Genomic DNA, 21,715 nt, shown 5'->3' with positions numbered 1-21,715 from the left:
TTCTCAACTTAGTCTTGAGGATGTTATCTGCAGATGGAGTTCGATAAAGTAAAATTTCTACGGAGAATAAACTTCTCATTTTCCTAATAAAAATTATAACTAGAATGTCATATTATGCTCTGGCTGTTTTCTTTAATGTTTACTGAAGAGCAGTGCCAAAAATTTTCAATTCAGTTTAAAAATTTGTAGCCCAAAGAAAGTGAAACTTCGTTTCTAGTCGAGCAAAGAGACAGTAATGATAAATTTACCACCCACTTTCCGACCGCATTATCCAAATTGTACAGCAATCATTGATTGCACAGAAATTAAAATTTTGCAGCCCAAACAAGATGGTGAAGGAATATTTATGTATTCTCATTACTAAAGTGCAAAAACAGTCCAATTGTTACTAGCGGTAACTCCGAATGGTATGATAGGTTTTGTTAGTAAATGCTATAGAGGGAGAACTACTAGTGCTTTTATTATCACCGAATTGGGATTTTTAAATTCGGTTCAACCTGGAGACCAGATTTCAATGTACAAGGGCTATCCTGAAATTAAAAATCTGTTGAAAAATAAACATGTACTGTCGTCATGCCTCTTTTTGTACACGATGGCATGTTATCAGAAGAAGAGGTCAAGAAAACATATAGGATTGCTAAAGTCCGTATACATATAGAAAGGAGCATTCAACACGTGATTCATAATACTTTGGACAAATTACCAACGGAACTAGGTATAGTCTGATGGTGATGATGTCATTTTTATGTAGTGAGCTTTGGATAATTTACAATTACTCTAGATCGTCGATTATCCAAACCTCTGTTAACCAAACCCTTTGTTATCCGCACCACGATCGCTTTAACCAATCCCTCTATTACCCAACCACAACTTTTTTTTACTTGTTATGCACGTGTTTTTCGTATTTTATTACATAGTATGTATCGATTTGAACGACACCACGAAATTTTAAATTTATATTCACGCCGAAGGATAGCGTGCAATGCTACAAATAATATGTAACACACACACACACAGACGCACACACGCACGAACGGGGCATCCCACGTGAAGTCAGCCACCTTCGGACTTCGATACCTTCGGTTTCATTTTTCTTCTAGGATTTTGTTATACTATGTAAGAGTAGTGTCCCTGATTTATTTCACAATATTTCGAGCCGCCGTTCCCGAGTTCTTGCAAGCCCAAATTTTACGATATCCGAAATCCACGGAATTTTGATCGATGATATCTCCAAATTGAAAAACCGTATCAATAAAAACAAGGAGGTGATTGGATGCATCTCGAGCCGGAGCGTTTTCTTAAATAGAAAATACCGTCGGGCGACGGCAGAGCCATCAGACGCTTCCCTACGAAGCTCGTTAAAGGCGTTAATAGCGACACCTAGCTGTTGAGGTGATAACTGGTCCAAGTACCCCAACTTTTATAGGAGCCAGTTTTATCTCTGGTGTTTGATAACAAGAAAAAGATAAGAACATCATAAATATGGCAGAAGCGAAGAAAATCTAGTGTAGGAGAAATTTAGCAGATAGCTCCAGGGTATCGCGGAAAAGCTGCAAATTTCGACCCGAGTAAAATTGGTAAGAAACGCACGCCGTCGCAAAAACAACCACAAAAAAAGAAGGCAAACAATCCGTTAAAGGTCACTGAACCCAACGAGATTGCGCCTCCAACTCACGCGAATGTACAAACAACTACCCAAAGAAATGAATCCATAATATCGGAATCCATTTTCGACGTTGATGTACGAGTAACGGAGATAGCACCAAGACAGAGCTTTACGACCAACTTAAGAAAAGTTGTAGACATAGCGGCAGAAGTGTATGACGTTTAACGAACGGACGTAAAACAACTCGAGAGAGTTATTGCTCGTGAGGAAGTTGCATATTACGCCACTGGTACGCAAGGTGAGTCCTTGCGATGGTCTCTGCCGCAATGTCCGGGATGGGTATTACCTCTGGCACCAATGTGAACTTGGTACTAAAAATTGAAAAATCTGTAACTTTTTCTGGGACTACTACAAACGAAAATTCTTGTACCACAATCAATTACGAACGATTCTGCACTTGCCGCTTTTTACGATTTTCGAAAATTTTAAAATGGAGTGAGCCCTATTTTTGGAAACGCTGTATCTATTTTGGATTTTTACTGAAAACGAAAGTTTCTTCACTACAAACAACAACAAACGATTTAGAATCGATGGAAATTTTCAAAATTGATTTCTGAACATGTCGGGTGCCAGGTTCACGTAGGTGCTTCGGGCCACCCTGTGAAACCGTCTACGCAAGTGAGACAATACCGGAATCTTCGGGAGCTGGGCATGGATCCTACGATGTTCATGCACGAGCAAGGAAATGCACGAGCGTGTCCATTCGTTGCAGTCTCTGTTCATCGACAACCAGATGAATCTTGTCGTAATCAAGTTCTGCGTTACGCGAACCCCTGGATGCGAAAGTTGTTATGAACAGTTGTTGAATACCTAACGTCTTTGGGTTACCGGTATTGTAACGGACAGCTGATCAAGATCGTCATTAACATCAACAATCCCCGTGACATACACAAATCACGACAACAACTTTAACGGAAAGCTGACCGAGACCACCATCGGCATCAGCAGCGCCCACAGCATGCAAAATGATAAACAAACACGACGGACGTTAACCGACGCATACCGGGATGATGACCCATAACAGGACACACGAATAGGGGAAGGACGTCGACAAGGTAATCCGACGAGAGATCCGGGAGAGTATAAATTGGAGGACCACGAAGAGCGGTTAGCAGTCGTCCGGCAAAGCGCCGAGCTGCGTCATATTCAGGCGAAGTGTACCCCGTCCAGAGGACATTCTCGAATTCAGCTTTACAAAGTTAGAATAGATCTTCAAGCAAAGAGCTTAGTTCGGAATTAGAATGATATAATTTTAGAGTCCACGATAGCCCGGGACCGCTAAAAAGTTTCCAAAGGGACCATTTTGAAAGCAGAACCTATAAATTCTGATAAATATTATTATTTCTTTATTTGTAATTTTAGTTCTCTACAGTTAAGTTTCTCAACCCAAATCGCCAATTGTGAACGATACCAAATGTATTTGAATTATTACTATTACAGCCTATTCACTGTCAAAATATACACTCGTCTGTCTCGTTGTCCGACAATCTTCACGAATCCAAAGTTTCACCAGGTGAGGGGGGGGGGATAAACAGACAGACAGCCAAGAAAATCCCAGGTCTGGAGGATCGGCCGTGTTTAGGGTCAGTAACCACTACTGAAAATAGGCAGGCGACTCTGTTTTCTCCGAGTTCGCAATTAGAAGGGAGTACTGGAAAGCCCGTATCTCCGACTAGGCGACATACACCTCTCTCACTTCTCTCCGGCTGGAAGCAACGGCCAAATAAGCCCTTGTCTTACTGAAGGGAGCAACGGGCAGAGGTGCCTGCTCACGTATCAAGGCGGCTTCGGTGCTACCTAAGTCCGCATATAGTTTGACAGTCCAGGGTTTTTGGGGTCTGATAAGCTGGTCCTGGTTTTTACCCATCAGAAGGGGTCCTTTATATACTTGTTCGTTCAAAAAATTTGACAAAGAACACCATAATAACGGGTTTACCTCATAGGCGCTGGCCTCGAGGAAAACCGTACTCGTTACAGTATGTACGGTCGAATCACGTTGGTCAATACATCACAGTAGAATTCCAGGTCCGTTTCCGGGAACGTCACTTTCTTTACCTGAAGCGTTTGGAAACCGTTTCGTAGAATTGTTTATAATTCGTTGTTACGTTGCTGCATTTCGGCAAGAGTTTGGGAGTCGACCGCGGTTGATACTATCACGATCCGCAAGAGAACATAGGCTACGGTGTTCTCGCAATTCCTGCGATGTGTCGGATATCGGTTGTAAATTGACCGATGTAGTCCAGACGACAGAATTGCCTTGGCGAACCCTTTTCGGGTTTTTGCCTAAACGAGTACGTTAACTGCTTGCGGTTCATGAATATCGTAAATGGATGTCTCTCAACGGCCTATCAAAAACGCTTGACCACAGCGTAAGCAGCTAGTAGTCGCGATGGTACGCGCTGTACTTACGTTAAGCGGGCGAATGCACTTTGGTACAGAAAGCTGGCGGTTGACAAATCATGCGTCTTTAACATGTTGCTGTAATCGAAGCTAGGACGATTGCGTGTTCGGAAGCATGCATGGTTACTGACAGGGTGTACTCGCATAGCTGCATTCACGAGATCATTTTTCATACTGTTGAAGGTTTCGTCTGCGTCACTATCCCACTTGACTGGTGCATCGCCTTTCCTTTTCGTGCTCTTCCGAAAATCGTTGAACGGTCGCTGAAGAGATGCTGCGGTAGGAATGAAACATTTGTAGAACTTTACAATTACTAGGAATTTCTGTAATTGTTTCACGGTCTGTAGCTTTGAAAACTCTACAACTGTTTGCACTGTCTCTTCCAAGAGTCATGTTCCGCGATGGTCTATTGCGTCCACGAGGAACTTCACTTTGCGTTCGCTGAACACACACTTCATGGAGTTTATCACATTACCGTATTCGTATTTGCGGGAACTCAAAGAAGCCGTACGGTGTGGTTATCCCGATTTTCACTATACCAGCTGGTTCGACCGGAACATGGTGATACGCGCGCACCAGGTCGATTGTTGAGAAGTTAATTTTTCTTACGAGAGTCTGCATGAACTTTTCCATGTGAGATATAAGGTAACTATTCGGTACGGTCCTGCTATGCTGATAACGCCTTATTCAAGTATGAAATCGAATTCCGCTTTTTCCATCTTCATACGGTCCTGTGCAAGTCATCTCGGCTTGCAGTGGGTCGGAGGTCCGGGTGTCGTCTCGATATAGTGCGCCACGTGATGTTTTACCTCACGGTTAACTCTGGCTGGGTGCGTCACGCCAGGGAACTTCGGAAGTATCTTGTGATACCTGAAATTACCTATCACGGTCTGAATTGATGCCATCCTGGTATCACTCATCTGACCTTTCACTGTCAAGGACGTTGTTTCCTGGACCAGACATTGTTACGGACGTCGATCAACAATCCGTAGAGGGAAAGGAAATCCACGCCAATGATGGAGCTTTTCAGCCCATCACGGCGAACCTTCATCTGTATTACTAGCGCAGCTTGAAATTCAGGTGCGTAGAGCTTTAGCAAATTCTTCTGCCGTTGGTAGCCAATCCGCAAGCGTGGGTATACATAGAGGTCTTGGCTGGTGGCTGCGGGGAGCTCGTAGCCGGATCTCCGATCTGGTGATGGTACCACCACTCGTTGTTCTGCTAGTCATCGTTGGTGCTCGGGTTTCGTTGCGAACTACGTCCGCGCAATCGGCTTTGTTGCCGTGACCGTTGGCGATTTTGGGCTTGAGCTCTCCTCTTCTGCACACCTCGTTTACCCGGAGAGTGAGGCGTTCCAGCACTTGTAAATGCTCTGCGATTCACTATACACACCGTTCATTACCTGGGCGACCTGCTGACCGTTCACAGGCTTGATCTCATCAACCCGATCTGCCATCGCTGCCTGTTTCGTCAACGGCCGATTTTGTGACAGGTTTAACACTCGTTGCGTCGCTGTCGATAGTCAGTCCATCCAGAGGGTTTTCAAGGAGTCCTCCGTCAGTCTTCATCTACTGAACCTCTCAGAAGCCTCAGAAACTGCGAAGGTGTGCGGTAGCCGATCTGTTCACTCTCGAGCAGTTGTCGTGCACGTCAGCTTGTCGAATCGAAAAGGCGTTTGATGATGGCCTTTTTCAGTAACTTGGTAGCCATCAGGTGGTAGAACTTGGTTGTTTCGGTCATGATGCCACTTGTCTGAAACATCGCGTCCCATGAACGAAACCAACTTTGGCAGTTTTTGGGGCTACAACGGGGAATTTTCATACTAACGCGGTTCACTTCGTTCAATGTCTCGTTTTCACCAGGTACTATTACAATCGCACACTGCTACTAATCATTAGAATAGAACCACTATACTTTGCACTCGCGTTATGCACTTCCAGATCGTGTCGGTGTCACCAGTTGTGGAGGTTGCGGTTAGGTTGAATGATCGATTGGATTGTTGTTCGAAGTTTAATTTTATTTTTCATCGTTAAAGTGCTCATTTCGGGCATGGCGTCGCTTCAAAGAGTGTCGTAGACTGATACAGTTGCTTTTAGAAAATTGTCCGCGTTTATTGCGTGTGTGTGTAGTTTGCCTAAATTACGATTTCTTATTAGCTAAGCTCAAAACAAAAAACTCTCCCTGGCAAGGAGAAGGTGACTGTATGATTAGAAGAAAAATCCGACCGAGATCAACCGTTAGGTCCAAGTACATGTGCAATTTGCATTTGGCAACCAGATGATTATGGCCGAATCGAGAGAAAACCCAAAAGGTCTTACAAACCATAAGAAAATCTGGCACGCAAATGCGAGAACTCGCGTCATGGATTACTTGGTCGCTACAAGATGTTTAACTTTTACAGAGGCTTATCTTGAAATCCGTGATAATCTCAAAAATAAAGAAACGTAAGCTTTCATTTTTTTATCTTTAGCAACAGGTTTTTGAATTCTCAAGTTCATATGAAAAATTTCATATCAATTCAGTCGATAACGTGAATTATAATTTAGCTTTCATTTATTTACTAAACTATTGTTAGAATTTGTAGACACATATAGTTTGCATGTTTAGGTAAGTATGTCATAAATATGTTGCTCAACTTGATACATAAATTTTCATCTTCATGTTACGTCCTCCAGACTCCACACTCTTACAGCTACCTTATTCCTGCATCCCTCTTCTTATCATCATCTCACTGCCTCCGATTTCATACCGCATGAGCAGAATGCTCCCTCTATTAGTATACTGCAGCTAGCCAGTCCCGTGAATCCTTTTTCCCATGTACTTACTCTCAAGTCATCTTTCATTCGGCCAGCATCTAAATTCACCTCTCTCCTTTTTTTCCTCCTCTACATCTCTTCACCATACTCCTCACACCTTTGACAACAAATTAATTATATAGGTAAATATTCAACTCCTTAATACAAGCACCATCTTTTTCTTCAAACTGGAACTTCTTTTTTTTTACAGAAAAATGTACTTACCTCTGATTCAATTTCCACAGGTGGTAAACGGATGGACGTTTGTCGCATCACTTTTACAATTATGACAGAAAATATTGCATCAGTGACCCGTTCCACCACTTCGAGTACATGTCACGAGCCCGCCAATTTCTTTTCTTTAGTGTAACTGCTTGCACGACAGTCAAAAATGTCATATTTCAAAATAATGTCACACATTCCGTTTTTTTCTCGTATGACAGCATCTATAAGCGAGCGGGTGCCATCTCACAACTTAATCACGCGGTGTCCGCGTGACGGCGACACTCAGAGGTTCAGCTCGTAAGGTGGGGAGTGACGCAAATAGTGCAGCAAAAGCGTAGTGCTCATTTCGACCACTTGCAGCAGTGCAACCTTGGGGTAAACCAATCAAGTTAGAATGGGATAAGGTAGTTTTGAACAGCTGTGCATTAACAGAATATAAACAATATTTTTAACTAATCAAAAACAAGTGAAATGCTAATTATAGCTTAATATTTTTCTATCTGAACGAAATACGCGTGGTGCCCATCTTCGGCGCGATTCTTCGTCTTGAGGAAACTAGAAGACTCAAGATTTCTCATCGTTTTCAACTTCCTCAACTTCCAACAGTTCGGTACAATCCACACTTGTGGCATAATCACGAGCACTTCACAATTTAATCACTTTACAATTACAATGTTTTTTCACGAGACAACGATCATACCACGGCGAGACCACAAGTCTCTATGAGGTTATCTGCAACCATACTACAGTAGTTTTAATAATAAGATAAGTTGGCATTTATGTACAGTATTAAATTTGAAAATACTAAAAAGTATTTATATACAATATAGATTAATAATTACTTAACTCTGCAAGGTTTTCAATGTGACAGTTAGTGATCAAATGTAATTCATGTACCAAGTTGTGGTTTTTTGATGTCAAAGAAACCTGGCGATGGTAGGCGGGCCCTGCCGATACGTCGTTTAGAAATATAAATGATGGCTAAAAGTGCATCATTCTATCCCTGATCGTCACCCAACGAAATAAAATCGGTATCATATCTACAATACCCTAGTATGACTGCGCAGCTAGCGGGCAAATCAGGAACTGGCAGTTCGGTGACACTAACTATGACAATTCCCACCACTTAAAAATACCAAAGTTGCCAGGCCTGTACGTAAGACCGTAGTCCTACCTAGCCTAGCCTATCGTCCATCCACACATGTCGTACTCGCTATTTTGCACAACCACCGTGAAAAAAAGATTGTTTTGAGAAGCATAACGAAGGTACCATTGACAACCAGTGAAATTTAGGTTATGTAATTTACGCTTGATGCGTGAAATTGGATTATTCGAAAGTGCACATGGCCCAAATAAGTCTGAGGCAATAATTAACGTTTATTCGCCTCGAAAAAATATTTTAATACTTTCTGAACTCTAAGTAAAATGAAAAGTTGTAACGATTTAAATGTACCGCGGGTAGACTCGAAGTAAGAACCAAGGGAAATTTGGCTCACCAACGAATCACGGGTTATACACCGTGGCTCATCCCACCTTTCTTCTGGGAGACAGGATACTCACTTACGAACCGTCCATTAGAACACGTGAGGTGTGAAAGAGAAAAAATATAGGGTACAAACAACGAATGGGCATGTCGCCATTCATCAACTGTAGCGGAACGACGATAAAGGATTGAAGAGACGTGATTCGTGATTAGGAAAGAGACTCTTTGCCATGCTCAACACTATTTTACAGGGATTATTTATTTATAGAATGACGCTGATGAGAGATGACATTTTATATTTTCAATTTTAACCCCATATACATCTGTTGTCCATTATTTATGTAGAGAATGAGTGAATGACTGAGTGGAAGGATGAATGCATATTTGACATATTGTTAATAATTAGTATAAATGAGAGAATGTAAATTAGGGAAAAGAATGTTTTAAAATTTTTAGGGCCGACAAATAAAAATAGTAATAATAATTCATTTCAATAAATTCTAGTCGATACAAAGTAGATTTTTCAACTTTTTGGATGATGAAATGTATAACTAATCTTTAGTTAAACCATCTAGGGGCAGGACGGACCCTCTAAGTTGTTAATTGTTGTTTTTGGTTTTTGAGCACCGGGTACAAGTTGTTTTGATCTTTCTAAAACAAATTCATCATTATACTGCCATTGTTTCAAAAAAAAAAAAATAATAATTCCTCGCATGTCTGCCCCCCCCCCCCTCCCCCCAAATTTTACAATTCTTTTTTCTCCTTTTTTCTACCTGTGTTCAATAAATCATTGATTATCTATCAATGTGTACCATGAAAAAAATTTACATTTCAGAGCAAATGGCCCTTATCTAAAATATTAGCTTGAAAAAATTAAAACAAAACAAAATTTTGTCCAAAAGGAATGTTGCATACTTCAATTTAACACATATTGAACAAACAAAAAATCCATCCGAAGGACAGATGACAAATTTATGACGAGTTATAATTTTGCTCAATCCAACAGCAGAGGCATACCGTCAACATCAAAGAAACCTTCTCCTTGTTTAACAAATAAATCGACTCGTGGAGTATAATTGTATAAACAAAATTGTAAATATCAATTATTTTAAATCATTCTTTTGTCCATCCATTCATTCAAAAAATTAAGATACGCCTTTTAGACAAAGAATACTCATGGGAAATGATTTTTATGACAACGCTTTCATAGCTAGTCTTTTTCTTCAAACAACAGCAGTTTATTCGTTGTTCTCCTTTTTCTTTGTTTAACTCAACTTTCATTTCTTTTTATATTTGTCGATGTCAATTCCTCAGTTTTTGATACATAAATTTCGTTTTCGTAGATGGCTTTTCACTGTTCGCTGTCATAAACTCTATAAATTTCTTATCTTCTGACTTATTTTAGATAAAAATTTGACTAGAATGCATAGAGTAAATTGAAAGGTACGTTGTAAAATTTTCAAAGAATAAATTGACGTGAGGACTACGAGGTATTGAGTCACTGTTATTCCTTCGGCGTCTTCTCGTAGAGTCTCAGGTTAAAACGGATTTCCTCTCCCACTTAATCCTTGTCTCAAACGCCGAGTCCGGCTTGACACGTTCATATTAGACTCTCACACAATACATTGATTCGAGTTAATCGTGGCGCTTTGTTGATGAAAATATTATTGTCTGTCGCCAACAGTTCAAACGTGGCACGCAAACTTTGCTCACTTACATAGCCAACGTGCTAGCTAGCCCGCGTACATAAATCCACGACGTCAACAATGAGATGTAGTATGTTTTTGGCACTACAATTGGTTTACCTTCAAGCCCAGTTATTGCTAATCTGTTGAAGAGACGTTTAGAATAGATTGCTACTAAAAAATTCGATTTCTACCTACTAATATATAATAGTATGTTACGATAAGTGTTCTACTTTTGGTTACACTTTCTGACGATAATACGTAATGTGAAAACTGCGCGCTAAACTTGATTCATAATGACAGCTGATGTTGATTAATTGCGTCACACAGCCGCCTTGATTCAGGTGCCAGGCGGGAGACAAGGCCGAGAATACGAACGCTCCACTAGAAGACGCCTGATTATACACACCAATTTAATTCCTCGTAGTAGTAAAAAATTTGATACGTCATTTCTACAATTTGAAACTAATTTTCACGCTAATCTACGAAAACGAACATTTCACGTGAGGAACGGACTGACGAGATGAACATCAGAAAGAAAATTATTAGTGGATTTTACATCGATAACGAAACCTGTCGGGTCAAACTACATGGCTGAGTTATAAAACTGTTAATTCAATAATGAAAAACTGTTGAGAATGTTTAGAATTTGACAACCAAATTCAAATATAAAAAAGAAATTGATACAAAGGAATTAGTTAACTAAAAAGGCGTATTTTACTTTGTGTATAATTGTGTGAATGAATGTATGAATGTGCAATTTTAAATGTAATGAAATAGATGATCTAGTGTCCATATATTTATATGATCAGACAGGTAGAAAAGTGAAATTCAATGGAATGAATGATTAAAAGATTTCTATCGTTATTCATATTTTATTTATTTAATTCAATGTCGGATGTAACTCTCGTATTTGTCATCGTTCTTGTTTTTTGTATGCCTGTCCATTTTATTATGATTACCGACTAAAATTTTTAACCTTTCCCTTGTATACATTTGTCTACATCTCGTTAATATGGATATACATAAAAAAAAATATATATATTTACAACTTGTAATGGGAAGTTCGACCCCGCCCACCGAACAGGGTGCGCGAAGCGGCCGAATCCTCAACAATTCCCAGACTGTTCGGTAATGTCGTAAAACTGTTAGGTAATGAACATACGTTAAACTACAAAAAAAAATAGTTGAAGCTTGTAAGATGTATTAATGAATAATAATCCTGATGTTATTGAATGAGACTGTCACTACGAACAGATTACTTCCTCAGAGGTATATTTGAACTGTCCTCTTGTTTATCCAAAAACTTATAAAGTTTGTACCGTTATAGATTCAAGGGGAGAAATCCCTTTAGAATTTTCAAAAAATCGATTTTTTTTTTTTACATATTTCGAAAGTATAATACCCAATGAATATACTGACCAAAGGAAAACCCGAAATAATGAATATTTGCGGGGTTATCGCATATAGTGTAGAGCGGAGCGACAGCGTGCGGTCAGGTCGGACCGTTAGAGGCGGAGCAACCTTCACATCACAATGCTCCCTTATTTACCTTTTCTTTTGACCAGGCAGATGTTCCCAGAAATTTTATAGAGGGGAAATTATAGATATATCCATATAGCGTGAAACGGTAGGTATACGGAACAAAACGTTGCCCGAAAAACAGATTCAGTTTCGTTTGAAATTTTGTCACGAACGGTCGTGTTTACCAAAGTAAAATGCCAAACTATCCGAAAGGAACGCGAGGCAACATAGCCCGAAAATGTGCGAGCAAAAAAAGAAGATTTCAAGGAAATCAATTTACTGATGCGAGCGGGGAGAATTTCGGGCCGAGTACAAGTGACGAAATGAGTGCAAGTGCTAAAAAACTCAAGTCTGCGTGCATAGAGGATGTACGTACAAATCCTTTGCACGCATACAGAATTATTGAGTTTTTAACAGTTTTTACGGCTCTATCAGACATTTTAATTTATTCTGTGTGCAAGCAAAGAGTAAATTTTAATGAGTCAGGCCATAGAGGCCTCGGTTTCAAAATTGTCGTTACGTGTCGGTGTGGCAATCGAGCAATTTAGTCAGGACCTTTGATTCACACTGGTTACGAAATCAATCGAAGGCTTGTCCTAGTTATGAGATTTTTGGGGGTCGCGAGACGAGGAATCAATACCTTTTGCAATCTCATGGACCTGTGCACTGGATTCAATCAAAGCAGCTACACCAAAATCATCGAGCATATTTATGCAGCTGCCAAGTCCTCATTCAATTTTTCAACGCAGTATGCTGTCAAAGAGTGGTGAAAAAAAATATCGAGCATGAAAGAGAAGAAAAAATTCTCAAAGTCTCGGGTTACGGTGCGTGGAAAAAGCGTGGGTCACTGTATGGTGTAACTACGCTCATCGGCTACTACTCTGGTAAAGTGGTCGATTTAGTTGTGAAAAGCAGTTACTGCCAAGGCTGTACGTTCTGGAAAAATAAGACTCGTACGAAAAAATATGAGGAATGGTTCGAAGATCACGGTGAAAATTGCATGAAGAATCACGAGGGCTCCGCGGGAAAAATGGAGGTTGATTCTATGATAGAAATGTTTTCCAGATCTGAAGAGAAATTTGGCGTAAAGTATGGCAATTATATAGGTGATGGCGATTCGAAAACCTACAAGGCCATTCTAGAACTAAGTCCTTATGGTGACGAGTTGACTGTTATAAAAAGTGAATGCATTGGCCACGTAGAGAAGTGAATGGGCACCAGACTCCGAAACGTAAGAAAAGAATAAAAACTTTCCGGAAGAGGCAAGTTAACGAATAAAGTTGTCAAAAAACTAACGAAATATTATGGTTTGAGCATTCAAAGAAATGTAAATAGTGTTGAAAATATGAAAAAAGAGATTATGGCTACTTTCTATCACATTTTTTCTCCAAAAAAAAAGCCAAATCACAAATACTGCCCGACTGAACCCGAAAGCTGGTGTAAATGGCAAAAAGCAATCGCCTTGGGTAAAAATCCAAAATTGGAAGATCTTTCACCTTTACTTCCCGAAAATATCCAAGAGCATCTCCTGTCAATTTATCAAGATCTGTCCAGAGATGATTCGCTAAAAAGGTGCTTGGGAGGCCATACCCAAAATGCAAACGAAAGCTTCAACTCGACAATCTGGCGATTGGCTCCAAAACATTTGTATTCCGGCTTAAAAATTGTTGAAATTTCGGCCTACATCGCTGCTGGTATATTCAATGATGGCTTCTCTTCGATCTTGAGGATTATGAATGCATTGGATATAGTTGTTGGCACCAACTGCAGAATTTTCGCTGAAACTTCGGATGAGGAGCGAATTGTACGGCAAAACAGAGTGAGTCTTTCTGAGACGAAAGAAGCTCGTACTGCCCGGAAAAAACAGCTGGCCGAAGAAAATGAGCTTTTCGAGGAAGAAGAAGGTCTGCTGTACGTGCCTGGCATCGCTGATTAATCGGTAAGTCACTACAATCACTAGTTTTCACATGTTGAAACTTGAAACGCGATTATCTCGAAACAACATTTTCAAAAACTGCTCGTGTTGTAGCTCCAAAAGTTATCGACCGATTTCGATGAAATTTTGGGAGATCACACTCAGTAATATTATCGGAAGGATGTACCTAAAGTTCGAAAGGTAGCGCGTAAATAAATACCTTTTTAGGGGTCAAGTATGTCGATAAAAATCTCGAAAATTCGACCTTTAGAATAAAAGGGCTCCCAAATTTTCAATTTTGCACTTTGTCATCATTTTTTAGGTACATCCTTCCCCTTAATATGTCAATAAACGAATAACACTTGTTCAATCTTTTTCAGATCAACAGCAAAAGAGTGACAGCTGCAACACTTTACGATGTCACGGAAAACAGGCGTCCCAAGACCCTTAATAACGCCGCCATTTTGTGTACGATCGCAACAAAAAAAATTGTTTCTCACTTTGAGTGCTTCAATAAAATTATGTTAAAATTTGAAAATTATTAAATAATTTTTTTCCCCTCTAAAAAAATTCTCGAAAAATACCTATTTTTCACGCTTCCAAAGGGATTTCTCCCCTTAATTGATAGACGTCTAAGTATTTCTGAGGCAAGGTTTGGAGGGAAAAATTAAAAATTTATAACATATACTTCGATCAATGATAGGTTGCCAAAAAAATTGGTTTCAGATATCACAAAATATAGGGTAGATTCGTACTGTAATACAACGAATGATGATCTTTCAAAAATGAATTCTATTGTAACGCTGCTCCCATACGGGCTTATACCATATGTGAAAGGGTTATCTGAAAATATCAAGAGACTTTCGAAGAAGGAGGGCACAAGCATTCTACACAAAGTTCAACATACTTACTCTAGGTTATTTGACTAACAAAAAGATCCCGTTCAAAAGGTAAACCGTAATGCAATGTCGGAGAATCATAACAACATTAAGAAAGTACCTTCACTAACACAAGTATGATCTAAGGTAAACAGATATAAAAACATCTTTTTGGGCAGCATATGTCTTAACTAAGTTTCATAACTTTGATTTTCACAATGTCAGTGTATTCATAACCAAGCGAAACCCGAAAACGAGAAGGTTCAAAGAAATGATACACATTTTCGTGCAAATTTTGAATATCAGCCCGTTTCTTCACAGCATTTTGCACGAAAATGTGCAGACACAGCCATTAGCTATACAGCTATAGAGTGAACCATCATTACGACCTATCTTGAATCACCTTGTTTCAATGGAAACTATTATAAGTGGTTGGTGACAAATCCTCTCATTTCTACCTTAGTGTTCAAGTATCTTGACAGACTTCCCCTCAGGAACACTTTTCAATCAAATGCAGTCCCTTCGTCAATGTTATTGTTCAGCTTGTATCGGAGTGAGTTTCACCAGCATGATGCCGACAACATAACGGGTGAAGTATTGGGTGTTGCGGAAAGTATTGCCCCAGCCCTTCCAGGAGCACATTTCCTAAACACAACAAAATTCCGAACCAAGACAGGTTGCACGAGAAATTGTAAAGGGTTTCTCGCGATGCTCTTCCCAGAACGTAACAGCTCTGTCCTAAATAAAATTTTGAATATCAGCCCATCTCTTCACAGCATTTTGCATGAAAATGTGTATCATTTCTAACCCTTTTACATATGGTATAAGCCCGTATGTGAGTAGCGTTACAATAGAATTCATTTGTGAAAGTTCATCATTCAGTGTATTACAGTACGAATCTAAGTCTGTGACGATATTATGTGATGTCAAAGTGGACGCGAAATTTTGCGCCACACAGCCATCTAGATTTAGGCGTCAGGCGGGAGAAAAGGCTAATAATTTGAAACACTCTACGGGATGACGTCAAGCCGACCGATCTTCCACTCCCCGTACAAATGACCTAGTCATTTCTAACACCATTATAATTAATTTTAACACATCGTCATTGCCAGTTGATCTCCGTCATAACAATAACGTGTGATTTAATAATAAATAATGAAACGAAGTCACGAAATCGACGGAATCGTGGATTTTTAAACATTTTCGCATCGCTGAGTCAGCACGAAGAAGACTTCAAAAAACCGTAGACTTCAAACTTCATCGGAAGATTCTTAACATCACCTGGACGATTACACCACAGAGCTGCTGCCAGATATAAAATAAAGGGATGAGTGATTTTTAATTCATTTATGACTTTCAAACTTTTTCGTTATCATCACAGACAATTTTATGTCCTGAGGTGTGTTAATTCCGGCTTATTTTCTTTTACTTTATTTGCGAATGTCTGAATGAATGTGTCATTTTAATCATTATAACAATGGACAGGATTTAAGGACTTTTGATACTTTATTTATATTTTATTTATATTTTATTTATATTTTATTTGCATTTTATTTATATTTCATTTATTCAACTCAATGTCGCATTTTTTATCGTTCTTGTTTTTTTTTTGTATGCCTGTTCGTTTCATATTTCCGACGAAAAGTAATTATAGGCGAATAACCCGTTTCGCATCTAAAAATCTACTTCCTTAAAACGTTGAATCTTCCCCACCGTGCCTAGTGAACGATCGGCCGTAATTGGATTGATATAAATAAATAATTGGCCAGATTATTATTTTCTGAACTACATAGTTGAGATAACAGTTTTCTATTGAAACACATCGCAACCCAATTCAGTCACTGCAGATTCTAAGTCTGTCCGTATCTCAATTTTGGTTATTTTGACATTTGGTTGACTAAACTACACACCTAATACATCCTTACAACAGCTGTAGAAAAATATCGCGGAACCGATACGACACACGTATTAGCAAAAAATACGAAGAAATGAAAAAGCTCATTCACGTCAGTACAACGATGCAGTACTTTTGACTCCTCTTTCAACTCATAAGATCATTTCTACTCTTTTTTGATAGTAGCCTTACCTAAGTTAATCTAGCCTGGTATAATGATACCGCTATCGGTACTGTTACGATGACTTAATCGCAGCAAGAGAAAGACGTCACGATAGATAATGAGCGGTATAAGTAGTAACCATTAGCATAAATTTTCGGGGGTGTAAATGAGACACACGGAGAGACTTTTAGTGTGAATACTTGTTTTACTATTATAATTCTTCTTATAATAATTTAAAATCATGATATTTTTCTGTGCATTATCCCAATATTTATGAGCAAGAATTAGTATAGTACGTTTAGAAAGATTACCGTCTACTGTTAGAAATTTCGAAGTGTTAAAAAGTGGTAGCAATAAATACGAGGTTTTGTAAAAATTATTCTGAATATAAGCATTCGAAATAGCAGAAATTGTAAGCAATATACTAAATTCTAGTATCCTCTATAAGAAGGCGCAACGAAATGAGTAACACTTATACTCTCTGCTACTGTGGTTTAAGAGAAATTCTAAAACGTTATACGAAAGACGCACGAATACTTCCGAGCTGTTCTAAAATTCAGCCGAAGGACCAGACCACCCTTACATCGAGGAAACACGTTCTCTTGTGTTATTATGATTGTGTACTAGTTGTGTGAATCCTACCTTCCGAACGTAAACGAACAGTGCTAATTAATTTTTGAAGATATTTGTGGAGCTTGGCTAGCTGGATTTCGCCGCAATTATCCCGACGAGAGAAGCGTAAGCATTGACGGATTACTAAAGAAATTTCAAAGCATGTATCTCTACTGTAATACGTGTAGTTTTTGAGGTTCGGAATGTCACGTCAAATACCGGCTTTTCAAAATCTAAAACGAATTCTGTCGATTTTTATATCGAATGTTGAAGATAGTATTGTTTTTTAAATATTGAAAAGTACATTGTCGTTTTAATAGTCTATATGTATGAAGAAAATGTTCAACGATCTGGTCGGTGACTTCGAATCTGAGGTCGAGGTAATCGTCGTTATGAAATAAAAAATATGCCTGAAGAGGGAACCACTATCGACTTTCCTAAGACGCTATACATTGGAGCTATTCATCGAACTTTAACGAAAAATTAAGAACAGAAAGAACTTATTTCGCAAGTAGTGCTATTACAACGCTGGCAATATCCCAATTGTAACGAACTAAGTTTTATTAATAATTAAAAAGAATATTAATGTTTAAAAATGCAATAAAAAATTAATAAATGAGTTAAAACTCTACTCCTTTGACGAATCTAGTTTATAAACAACATCTTTTACACACCTTATTACATTTTAGTTTAAGTTTTTTCATTTAGTATGGATATTTCCAATCATAGAGCCCTAAAATTGCATATTTCTGCTTTTCTTCGACTTTCACGGTTCGTAAGTGTACGAATTTTTTAGTCTAAAAAATCAGTTCTGAGTTTTTGTTTCAAGAATTTAATGCCCTACAATAATACGCCTGGAAATTTTGTTTATCTCAAACAGCTTAGAAGTTACATCATTTTTAATGAAAAAAAATTTTTTTGCGGTATATTTAAATAGGAAATTTCAAATGGCCACCGACACCTTTTAAAATTAAGCTAAAAATTTTTCCAACGGGAGAATTTTTTTACTCAGTAAATAGGTCCTTTTAAGACCATAAATTCGATAAGTTAGTTTCTTTGGCTCACCCCGATATATATACATATATATATATATGTATACGTAGGTCCGCGCTCAGTACATCACGTGCATCAGTACAGACTACTACAGACCTCCATTTTTCGTGTAATGGTTTAGAAAGATCGCAACGCGTTTATACTGTGATGCAGAACGTTTAATTTCACCCTTCGCTGCAAAGCTCTATACTAATTTTCGTTATTAGAGTCCATTACCGATTCGAACATGAAGACTTCACTACACTTCAATTATTTTAATGTAAGTTTCGAATATTCTTACAAGTCATTCTACAAAGATACATCAACCCATCATTTCTATAATCACTCTGCAAATTTTTGTAACAGTACCTCCATCATTCCTAATTTCTTATATTTTATGTCGATTTTGCATACGCAATAAAACAAAAATTCATCCTAAAAGACTCGATCGTGGCATCTCCGATTGGCTCTAATACCTTGCGGTTGCATCTGGTTGTCAGTAGCTGGTAGGTACCGAGAAGCGTGGGCATGTGCACGGCTTTAATAAAAGTTGTTTAACAGTCTCGACGCGAATGGACAGGCGTAGTAGAGCAGCGAGTACGCTGAAGCATATCGCGTGCGACACGCTGATTAATAACTCGGCCCGCGAGTCCTTCGTGCAGCAGCATCTTTTAAATTAGTTCTTTGAAACGATGCCATGTTTTAATTACCACGAACTCATCTCGCCGCGCGTCCTGCAGCTTCCTCTGATGCGAGTCCTCGTACCACATGACACGCGGATTACATGCTTACCCCGAATTTGTAAGGTTATACCAGTCCCTTAAGATGTACGTGCATGCAGACCTCTTCGGACGTCGGACGATTCGCGGGTCCAGATAAGAGACCCGGTTCCTGGTTTGTTACGGGTTGAATTTTATCGGTTCGAACTACGGCTCTCTCGGGTAGTCGGTAATTCCTGCACCTCGACCACCTGGAAAGCAAACGGCGCACCCGAGATCTCATCCGCGAAAGACGTCCACCAGGAAATAAGAAAGCGACAGATGTCTCGTCGCGTATAATGAATCACGAAAGGTGGTCGCCGCCGCCATCTTTCACCACCGCCTCGCTAATATATTCAACTTTGTACTTTAATCGTTGATCCATTAGCGCAACTTCTGACTATTATTATTAATATTTTCATCGCCGTCACAAGGGATTAAAATCAGTATCAAATCCAGCCGTTGTAAACAGTAATTTGTCTAAAGTTTTGATCACTCAAATTTCATTGAAAACCCCAATTGTCACTGGTACTTGATTTCAATAATTAGTTCTTCCTGAACCATTGACATTTGGTGGGTCAAGTTTAGCCTAACGACTTATTCCTTCGCTACTGAAACTCGGTATAGTTTGTGACTGTTCAAGTCCTCGATTAGCTCAACGTCCCACCTCGAAAATTTCCATGTCCTAACCTTAGCACAGTTTATTTACAAGATCAAACGATCTTCGTATAACCCCAAAAACCCCCGAGTAACAAGTTTCGGCTAGAATCATCGAATTTTGATAGAGTTTTCGAGTTTACATTCGCTATCTTGGATTTAGAAATTATCAAATTGTGAGTTCAGATTTGTGATCAGCGATCCCAAAAACCCCCAAATAACGAACTTCAGGCCAAAGTACTGAGTTGAAGGATGTGCGTTTGAAAGGGTTCAACTTTATTACTGAACTTGATAATAGATAGACTGGAACACGAACAGCGGAAGTGGGGACGGTTCGAAAGAAATAGTTGCAGAGATAATCATTCTATACATTAAACAGGTGGGTCAGGCCCCAACTACAAATATCTGTTTCTCATCGCCTGATTGTTACGTAAAGCACAATCGAGCTCGCATTTTACTATAGCGTAGAATTTAGTGGTTCTCATAGATCGCAACTTTAGTTTTATGTAAATTACGTATTCTCATTTCCATCGTTTCAACAACGAGTCCCATCCGGGATCAATATTTGAGAAAAGTTCTGAGGGACGTTCGCATGGTCAACTCCTTGAAAACCCAATGGATAAAATTTGATTCGAACCGTCACAGAACTATTGTTGAGAATAGCATGTCATCCACATTTGTCGCAAATCTATCCCGATTTCTATAGGTATAATTGTACCGACTCTTCAGCAGCGTTTTTGTGCGGCCCTGAGTAACTCATACGTTCCGATTGTTGAAATTGAAAATTGGTGATTCCTCGTGGATTCACTTTGATCATTTGTCTACCACAATTAGAGAATAGTACAGGGTAACACGGCGTTTTTTTTTTTTTTTTTTTTTTTTTTTTTTTTTTTTTTTTTTTTTTTGACGATACCTCAAAAGTGTAGAAATTGTATCACGAACTATTGGAGTAGTCTTGTATGAGAAAGAGAAAGATCTTTGGTGAGCATTTTCGAATATCGAAATGAAGCTTGAATTATAGAACCAACGTCAGTGTTTTACACCATAAAACCCGCAGTTTTCTCAGAAACTTATTGTCAGGTGCTTTAGGGCTTCAAATTTCAAATTTCTACATAAAAACATTTGCTAAAGCTTTCATATATTCATAAATTTCAGGGGCTTTTTGCACATTTTTCTCTATTACACTATGGACCATTTTCATCATCATTTATGCTGCTATTTTAGCTGGCTATTTCTCATGTAGAAGTTTCTGTAGTCAGTTAACCTTTCGTTTCAGATTCAACTACAAGCAGCATTTCATGCAAAATCGATCTACCGCCAACCCGCATCATTTTCAAGCGTTACTTTCTTTTATTCTCCTTTTAGTAATCCGTGAGAAAGGTCGAAAAATAAACATCCAACTTTTTTGTTATTTTCTTGTTGATCAGTGTAGAAAATTACTTATTTTTACTGAACACTGCAATAATGTTGGTTATGGATTGGATTCAAAACTCGCCTCACTGATTCTGTTCCCGCAATTATTACACACTATTTGATAGTAATAAAATACGAAAAATGACAAATATGGATATGCACAAAATATCAAAAAGTTCGTCAATTGTTCACGGCAGTGCTCTGGTATTTCTTCTGAATCTACTTATATCCAACCATGTGCAATCCGACCTACTTTTTCATATTATCAAACTACCGTATTATACATATAGCAACAGTTTTCGCGAATCATTTGATGTCAATTAGTAGATTTTATTCATTCATAGAAAAAAATTATATTTAGTGATCTCCTTAAAGTTCAAAATATTTTGATCGATCCTTATAATCAGCAGCTGGAGGTTATGCTCAAGTTTCCTAGTTAAAAAGTACACCAAAAGTAAGTCCCAAGCCTTAATGCAAACTAGAATCTCGCGGACGACTGAAGAAAAGAACGGAATATACACACACTTAGTCGAAGTAAGAATCCAAAATTCGACGGTTGAAAGTTACAAAATAACAATGGGGCGTTTTTTCAACTCTGATTACATCTACCAACAA

At 38.7% G+C, this 21,715-nt stretch overlaps 1 protein-coding gene across 2 annotated transcripts in view; it reads right to left on the bottom strand.

Moving 5' to 3' along the window:
* The window catches only part of LOC124182679, an 82,093-nt gene that overhangs the window by 37,063 nt on the left and 23,315 nt on the right, over positions 1 to 21,715 (bottom strand). The gene's annotated exons all lie outside the window — the stretch shown is intronic.

This window comes from Neodiprion fabricii, chromosome 5 (genome assembly GCF_021155785.1).
Source record: "Neodiprion fabricii isolate iyNeoFabr1 chromosome 5, iyNeoFabr1.1, whole genome shotgun sequence".
NCBI classification, from domain to species: domain Eukaryota; kingdom Metazoa; phylum Arthropoda; class Insecta; order Hymenoptera; family Diprionidae; genus Neodiprion; species Neodiprion fabricii.
Note: the sequence above shows the minus strand (reverse complement) of the source record. Positions and strands in the feature narration are given on the sequence as shown.